Here is an 8,413-nt window from a genome sequence, read left to right as displayed (position 1 = left end):
GTTCTCGTTAAACCAGGAAATAGAAGGGTAAGAGCTATGGTTTTGTCTTATGTTGCATAGAGTATTCACTTTCTAACTCGAGGATCTAATTATAAGATAGCTGGCTTTTTATGCATAATTTCTATCTGAAATTGTTTCTCAAAGGTCACCTTTTAACTTTAGTTAATAGGAAATGCCTTTAACAAAAGTTAGTGTAGGAAAAGTTCAAGACAGTTTGAAATAAAACCCAGGAAACAAGAATACGGCCAGAATCCTAGTTGATAGGACATAAACTGTGATAAAATTGGTGGAAAAGGGAAGTGCAAAAAATTTGCTTGCGACTTGAATAAAAAATACACATTCATTCTAAAAAAAAAAAAAATTAGAGAATTCAGAGAAGCAGATGTAAAGGAAAATAACTTCTAATACCATTGCTCATTGATTACATTTTTGGTGACAATCCTAGAACTTTTTTGTATTTATATTTTAAAACGTGGATCCTACTGTAACAGGTTTAATAAAGAGATTCTTTTTAAACTACAAACCATAAATTGAGTCTTGCATTCTATTTTGTATTTGGTTATTGTGTCTGGATATAAACAATTACATCACATGGAAATGTTTGGAAAAAATTATAGTCCACATTCAGTTGTCCTTAATGAGTATTTAACCTTGGCCCAAATTCTTCAAGTAATTTTATACTCGTCTCTCTTACCTCCATCTTCTAGAGATTCAGGTACTTTAAATTAATTTTAGCATCTGGATTCATATCCAGATGATTGCAAAAAAAATAAAAACTATATGTCCTCCCAGATCAAACTATTTGGATTATCTGTTATTGACCATGTTTACACTTTCCTTCATTAGCATTAATAATTTAACTTGCTTTTATGAGGACAAGAAAAAAAAATCTGTCTCAGGGAAGGAAAGCCTGATCAAAATGATAAAGTCAGAATTAGGTGAGTGCTAACAGCATAGTTTTACTTGCACAAAGTATTTAATATTTCCTTTCTGATGATTGATTTCAACTGCTAAATCTTTTATGCATTTGGTTCTGTGAACTATTCCCTTATTTTGTTAAGTGTATTTTGCCATGTTATTCCCCAGTAGTAGATGTACATAACAACTAAGTTTCTTATTTGTACAAAATTTAGTGAAGTAGATGGGTAATGGTAATAGTAACCAACTGTTTTCCCCAGAGAGGAACCTATATTTTAATTAGGTTTCAGATAATTAGAAAATGGAACATAAAAATGTGGAAGTTACTTAACTGGAGATGTTTGGCAGCATTTATCCAATGTAGTTGTACTCAACTGGAGTGATTATGCCTGACAGTGGACATTTGCTAATGTCTGGAGACATTTTTATTTGTCACGACTGGGGAAGGAGAGGCCAAGGATGCTGCTAAAAGTGCTGCAGTTCATCCAACAGCCTTCAAAACAATTATCCGGCCTCAACTGTCAGTCAGTGGTGCTGAGGCTCAGAATCTTTGGTCTAGTGTAGTTTATTTGAAGAGAGATGGTGAGGATGTTGCCTAAAATATGCTATATGGTAATTGTAAAAAAGAAAAAAAAAGTTTGTTTAGATTTAACTATAGATCATAGTTTAGGGGTGAAATGTTACATATGCATATTTTAATTATATGAAATGATATGTTGTTTTTTCCACTCACGAGTTCTATTTATTATTTTTACATTTATCTTTGGCATTTTGAGATACCTACCAATTTTCCAAAGCTTGTCAGCTTGTTGCCTGAATTTATTTGAGAGAAAGTAATGTTTTTTGAAAGATAGTAATGTTTTACACAGGTATGATATTATAAGAAGTCTCATGCTTCAAATTACTCATTGTATAAACAAACATCAAGTTAGCCATTTCTTTTATGCATCCTGTAGGTAGTTGATTTCCACATTATATAACCATTTATATTGTTCTTAAAAATATCTTTAAAATGCTTGTTGTATATATGTCCCGTGCTTATTTTTGAGATCTATCTCCAAGAATAATAACTAGATCATTGTTATATTTCTTTACCTCTTCCTTTTTTAGCCCTCTGAGAGTGACATTGATAGAAGTGGCTTCAGTCTAATGTGATTTTCCCAAATATTACCTGCAATTCAAATAAGTAATTGAGAGCGCTTCTTGTAAAGAGATTTTGCTTGGCCTGGACCTCAAAGAGGACTTTTCTGAGGGATAATTATAGAGGTATAAACCTGCTTATGTTCAGGTGTACATGGGATATATGTATATGTGAAAATAGTCCTGGTAAGTCTGTCATTAATTTTGGAGTGTGAGGTACAACAATATAGAGTCTTCAGGAGATTAATAGGAATGCATAAGAAATATCCAGGCAGATGATTTCATTACATATTAATTTATGAATTACTTAGAAGCTGAAGTTCATCTGTATGTAAATATGCAGAATATCAAGTTTGCAAAATCAAACTTTATCAGTTATACTCTGAGATCCTCAACTTATCAGATGGAATATAAGACCAGCCACGATGCTCAGCATATCAGTTGATTATACTTTTCATTATTTTAAAAGAAAGAAAAACATAGCTTCCCTACTGCTTACTCCTCTGCGCCCAGGGAAAGAAAAGCGAAGTTAACACAACCAGCATGTGTACATATTCTATTCGTGCAGTTAGAAGTAGGATTGTGATTGATTGCTGTGTCCAAGGGTAATCATTGCCAAATTCCCCTTTGTAGGTCCTATACCATATTCTATTATACTCCCACTTGCAGTGTATGAGATTGCCTATTTCTTTAGAGTCTGCCGCCATCAACTTTTAGATTTTTGCAATTTGATGGGTGAGAAATGTTTTTTGTAGTTTTAATTTGCATTTTATGGTAGATTATGTTTGCGAAGATGGTGTAACAGTAGTTCCCATTCCACATTTTTTTTTTTTTTCACATGCTTTTTTACTGTGTTACTTTGCCAGTTTTTCATAATGCGATAGAGTCTATTTCCCTGTTCCTTGAATCTGGGCTGGCCCTGTGACTGACTGTGATTAATAGTATGTGTCAGAAGTGACACTCAGCTTGCAAGGCTGCATCTTAAACATCTTGCTTCTTCCTCCTTGTTCTTGGAGCACTGAGCCATCACATAATGAGGTATGTCTTGCTGGAGAGACCACGTGGGGGGAGGGGGGAGGAGGAGGAGGAGGGAGAGAGACTTAAGAGGGGCTATAAATGGAAAGAGATTTAGAAGACATCAATCAGTTACCTTGCGTAGACCTTATTTTAATCCAAACTTCTGTTTGTTATTTGTTTCAGGTTAAATTTATATAACTTGGAGAGAACTGACATTTTTATGATGTTGAATTGACCAAGAACAAGGAATATCATGCCATTTGTTCATATTTACTCTTGAACTTTTCAGTCTTTCAAGAGGGTTTTAAAATTTTATTCATGTAAGTGTTGCAAATTTCTAAGTTTACACTCAAGTATTTAATCTTGGTTTCCTTTTCTTTTGTATTGATTTTTGTATGTTGATTTTATATTCCAGTACCTCATTGAATTCTCATATTGTTTATATTAGTTTTACTTTTGTTTTTCTTAGGTTTTCTAGGTATTCTATCATCAGCAAATAGAGATAATTTTACCTCTTCCTTTCCAATTCTTATGTATTTAACTGTTTTTTCTTTTCTAATTATGTTTACTAATACCTCCAATGTAATAAGTGGTGGAGATAATGGGTAACCAAGCCTTAAACTTGACTTCAGTGAGAATGCCTGTACTGTTTCCCCTCTTATCAGATGCTGATTTGGAAGCTAAGCATATGTGTATATTTATATTTATACATATAAATTGTGATAAGGAAGTATTCATCATTTCCTATTTAAATACTTGATTAAATATTAAATCAAGAATTGATGCTAAATTTTGTTGAAGACTTTTTAGAATATATGGAGATGATTGTATGATTTTACTTCTTAGATCTTCTAATATGGTAAGTTATGCTAATGGTTTCCTAATATTAAATCTTCATTGTATTCCTGGAATAAACCACACGGAGATGTATTGTTCTTTTTTAAAAACTGAGCTTTTGGATTCTATTTGCTGATATTTTAATTATAATTTTGCATTGATGTTCATAAGTGAGATATGTCTGAAGTTTTCTTTCCTTTGCAGTGTAATTCAGGTTTTGGAATCAATGTTATATTTTACAAGAATACATTGGAAGTTTCTCTTCTTTTAGAACAGTTTAATAGGGTTGGGATTATTTGATCTTTGAAGATTTGATAGAATTCCACTCTGAAACCACCTAGACCTGGTACTTGTTTTGGGGTTAGTTCTTTGATAAGCTTTTAATTTCAGTTTATATTTTCTATCTCAGTAGAGGCCAAATTTGGTAAAATATATTTTCCTAGGGTACTATTCCAGTTTTCACATTTATTTGTAATGACATGTACTAAGTAATCTTTCAGTGTTTTCTTTTTTTTTAATATAGCCTTTGTTTCCAAGTTATTTTTCCCTTTTCATTTCTATGTTGTGTATTTTCTTTTTCTTTTTTTGATTAGTTATCTAGTGGCCTCATTTATTTTGTTGATTAATTTTTAAGAACCAGCTTTTTAATTTGTTAGTTCTATTATTTCATTTTGTTTCTAAACCATTATTTGTGCCTTATCTGTATTATTGCATTTCCTCTTTCAGTTTTCTCTGTTGCTATTTTTAAGCTTTTGAAGTGCATATTTAATGCAGTATATTTATTCTTTATTTTTCTTAGTATAAGTATATATATAAGCTCTAAATTTTCCACCAATCACTGATTTAGTTGTATCCTATACATCCTGTTTTTATTATAATTTTTAAAGAAATTTGGCAATTTTGGCTTGTTTTGTTTTTTTTTTTTTGCGGTACGCGGGCCTCTCACTGTTGTGGCCTCTTCCGTTGCGGAGCACAGGCTACGGACACGCAGGCTTAGCGGCCATGGCTCACGGGCCCAGCCGCTCCGCGGCACGTGGGATTCCCCCCGGACCGGGGCACGAACCCACGTCCCCTGCATTGGCAGGCGGACTCTCAACCACTGCACCACCAGGGAAGCCGTTGGCTTGTCTTTTTGTTCTTGCCTAAGTTGTGTGTTTAATAAGTGGTTTTTAAAATTTTCCTGTTAAAATGACATTTTTGGCTTTAAAAACTTGTTTATTGGCTTCTAATTTTACCATATTGTGATCAAAGAAATATTGTTTGTATTTTCCTACTTTATACAACTTTTTGAGGTATTCTTTTTGACATAATAGTTTCCTCAACTGTTTCATGTTTCTTGAAAAGAAGATAGATTCTTTAATATCAGGGTACAGATTTTGATATATATTCATATATGTAAGGATCTACCTTACTGAGTATGTTATTTAGGACTTTTATATACTTACGTATATTTATTTTTCTTTTGTCTTGGACTAATAATGATGTATTATTAATATGTGTGTCAATTTGTCCCTGCATCTTCTCACGTTTCTGCTTTATGAAGGTGGCCACTATGTTATTTGGTATAGAGATATTCAAAACTGCTATATTTTCATTATGAATTGTGAACTTAATGTTACAAAGTGTCCTTCTTTGTCTTTGTTCAATGCGTTGGGGCCTGAATTCATCTTGTTAGATATTATGCTCACAGCCCTGCTTTACTTTTGTTTGCAATTGCCTAGTCTATTTTGCCTGTTTCTCTATTTTTAGCCTTGTTTTAGAGGTGTCTCTTGAATACAGCATAAGCTTGGATTTTGCTTTATTAAACTATGTGGGAAAAGATAAATGGTTATGTTAAGCCTATTTATATTTATTGGTATAACTTACTTGGTGAGTCCATGCATTGCTGTGGAGACAGTCTGGCTAAGACTTCCAAATTCATGCTTCCTAAGTTTTCAGTAATGTGTATTATTTTTATAAATGACCTACATAGAGTAAACTTTTATATTAAAAAAGCCAGGGTTTTATATTTTATGTGTATGGTATATATTTTGTTTTACTTACATAGAATTTTTGTATAATGTTTTTTATTTCAGAATATTCTACGTGACTTTATTTTTCTTTGATTGACAGTGTTGACCTGAAATAAATAGACTCACAGATATTTCTCCAGGAAAGGTAGGTTTATTTGGGATCAGCAGAGAATTGCAATTCTGGGTCTGCACCCACAGTAAGCTTTGTTCAAGTTCCTGCCACAGCAAAGGAAGGAGGATGCTTTTACAGAGAGGAAAAGGAAGTTGGTAGGGCTGTAGTAAACAGAGAGTCCGTGGCTTTTCATTGGCTGAGTCCTTGTCAGGAAAGGAGTCTTGTTCCTGTTGGCTCTGCTATCATTCAGAGCATGAGAGCTCCCCCTTCTGGTTGCCCAACTCTGTTCAATCGAGGTTTCTGTGTATTACTTTTTTTTTTTTACAACAGTTTAAAAAATCAAATGCGCTTGGTATTTTCATTGACATTTTCTTTTGTTCTTTTTTGTTGTACCGTCTCTCCCACCCCATAATAGTCATCTGCTCATAGTGGGTACTTGGTGAATACTAGGTACACAAATGACTGTCCCTAGGCAACTTTAATCCGTATTTGAATGTGTCTACTGGAACCAAATCTGTGATCTAGAGACCATCAACACTGTGCGGCTCAACATGATCTAGCCATTCTGTTTTCAAGCAGAATTTAAAACACTACTGTTCATCATTTCCTTGAACCCAATTTCCCCTTAAGCCAAATGTGTCATTCTTATTTTACTGGGCACTTTTGTCTTTGGTATTCATATAAAATGTTGAGTAAATGGAAGTTTAAACAATACTATTTAGCGACAGATTATGATGGTGTTCTAAGTTGAATAATGACCACCCAAAGATAGCAAGTCCTAAACCCTGGAATTTATAAACGTTACCTTAAAATTTGGAAAGAGGGTTTTGCAGATGTAATCAAATTAAGAATTTTGGGAAGAGGGGATTGCCCTGGGTTATCTGGGTGGGCCCTAAATGCCATCAAAGTAACTTTAAAGGAGTGAGTCAAAGGGAGATAGCACAGACACAGAGGAAAGGACATGCGGATCAAGGAAGCAGTGTGATCATGGAGGCAGAGATTGGAGTGATGCTTTCCCAAGCCACGGAATGCCTAGAACCACCAGAGCCTGGAAGAGGCAAGGCATGCATTCTCCCCTAGATTCTTCAGAGGGAATGTGGCCCTGCGGACACCTTGATTCAGACTTCAGTCCTCTAGAACTGTGAGAGAAAAAATTTCTGTTGTTTTAAGTCACCAAGTCTATAATATGTCACAACAGCCACAGAAAACTAATATAGATGGAAAAGTTACTAAAGCCGTATGAAAATGGCTATTGTAGTGGCTGTTGCTATTTGTCTATATAATCTCTAAATTGACTCAAACTATTGTGCCAGGAAGACAGAGTTTTTAAGGCTAACTGCTTAAAAGGCAGAGTGCATTTAAGGCTGAAGGAATGTGAATTTGGCTAAGTAAGGTATGTTTTGCCCTCAAAGATCATTGAGCTGACAACCACCTGGTAAAACCAAAATTTTTGAACAACTGGTTATAAGCGACAGTCTCATGTTGCTGTGTCTGACAATTCAAAGGTGTAGTGGACTGTCGGCATTTCTACGGCTGTCCACCTTCCAAACTTTCCCTCCTTTCTGGGATAATCCACCATGAGTCTCAGTGGAACACAGGATGCTGCCTCCAATGATAGTTAATGGTTAATTTGTCCCTCTCCTCTTATTCTTGGAGCCAGGACTTGGTCATATGACCAGGGCTTAGTTAATTAAACATTCCAACTCAGGACCCTGAATCTTCAGTGACTGCCATATGCATAGGGACAGTTAGGCAGGATTCACAGCAGCAGGGGCAGCTGTTTCTGCTAAAAGCGCCCTGTTTCCTCACTTCAGCGCTGTCTTGGTGTTGGCTCCCAGTCCAAGCTTGGCCCCCTCCCCAGCATCCTACCAATAACGTGAATTCCCAATATCCTTCCAGTAATTTCCTTTTTTTTTTTTTTTTTTTGCGGTACGTGGGCCTCTCACTGTTGTGACCTCTCCTGTTGCAGAGCACAGGCTCTGGACGCGCAGGCTCAGCGGCCATGGCTCACGGGCCCAGCCGCTCCGCGGCATGTGGGATCCTCCCGGACCGGGGCACAAACCCGTGTCCCCTGCATCAGCAGGCGGACTCTCAACCACTGCGCCACCAGGGAAGCCCTAATTTCCCTTTTTACTTGAGAGAACTGGTGTCAGTTTCTGCTACTTTTAGTTTGAAGGTTTCTAACAGATGTATTGGCTCTTCTTAATGTCTTAGTATCTATCTTACTATCTTACTATTTTCTTAAGAATTCAGGCTTCATTAATCCAATAGGATTTCTGACTCAAGAGAGAGTGAAAGTGAGCCTTGGACTGCCTTAAAATACTAGTGTTGATTATCTTTTCAAGACATACCAAATTGTATAAAGTAATCAAAACAT

Source organism: Orcinus orca, chromosome 12 (genome assembly GCF_937001465.1).
Source record: "Orcinus orca chromosome 12, mOrcOrc1.1, whole genome shotgun sequence".
Lineage (NCBI taxonomy): Eukaryota > Metazoa > Chordata > Mammalia > Artiodactyla > Delphinidae > Orcinus > Orcinus orca.
Note: the sequence above shows the minus strand (reverse complement) of the source record.